Source organism: Tupaia chinensis, unplaced genomic scaffold (assembly GCF_000334495.1).
Source record: "Tupaia chinensis unplaced genomic scaffold, TupChi_1.0 Scaffold000547_1, whole genome shotgun sequence".
Classification (NCBI taxonomy): domain Eukaryota; kingdom Metazoa; phylum Chordata; class Mammalia; order Scandentia; family Tupaiidae; genus Tupaia; species Tupaia belangeri.
The window spans coordinates 1657702-1658422 of NW_006160059.1; the positions used below are offsets into that span (position 1 = coordinate 1657702).

Sequence of the window (721 nt, forward strand, 5' to 3'; positions counted from 1 at the left end):
TGCAAATTTGTTCAATAAGAACACTCAGCAAAATTTAAGAGAACTTAAACACTGTATTTAGAAACATAAACATCTGTCTTATATTTTGAGCGCAAAAAAAAAAAATAGGGCTTTCGGGGAAATGGCTATTTAGCCATTTCTGTAGAACAGCAGATGCAATCAATTTGTCCTAGTTCAAGGATTTCCCCCTCTAATTTTGGGCAAACATAGAATAGGGTCTCTCACTCACTATTCAATACTTTTCTAACTCCGAGTTGTATCACAATCACCTGGACGGACTTTAAAAACACGTGTTCCTGTCCACCTTCCTCCAAACTGACCAGGAAGGAGGTCCGGGGCGGGCCTGAGCACCAGGATTTTAGACCAGTGAGGTAGGTAATTCTCACTCTCGCGTGTCTGAGAGCCACTTACTTAGAGGGAGGCTGACCCCTTCCAGGTAGCCGAACTTCCGCAACCAGAATTTGGGGTTGGGGCCGGGGAAGCTGTGGTTGGGTGAGTTCCCCCAGGGGACGGTGATGTGCAGGGTTACAGGCGAGAAGCACCCGGAAGCTCCGGGCTTCTGCACGGAGGCCAGCGTTAGGAAGCGCGCTCAGGTGGGTCCTCGGGAGGGAAGCTCGGCCGTGGCCGTGTCGGAGGCTGCGCCTCACGCAAGGATGTCCCCGGGTCGGACTAGCGGCTCCTTCTCTTTCTCTCGGCGACATCCGCCGGCCTCGCCAGCCCG

At 52.1% G+C, this 721-nt stretch overlaps 1 protein-coding gene across 1 annotated transcript in view; it reads left to right on the forward strand.

Moving 5' to 3' along the window:
• Positions 1-356: 356 nt before the first annotated feature.
• Positions 357-721, forward strand: part of OSGIN2 (oxidative stress induced growth inhibitor family member 2) — a 28272-nt gene continuing 27907 nt past the window's right edge. The window contains exon 1 of the mRNA XM_027775330.1: positions 357-371. The gene's annotated coding sequence lies outside the window, so the exon portion shown is untranslated. The remainder of the gene's footprint in view (positions 372-721) is intronic.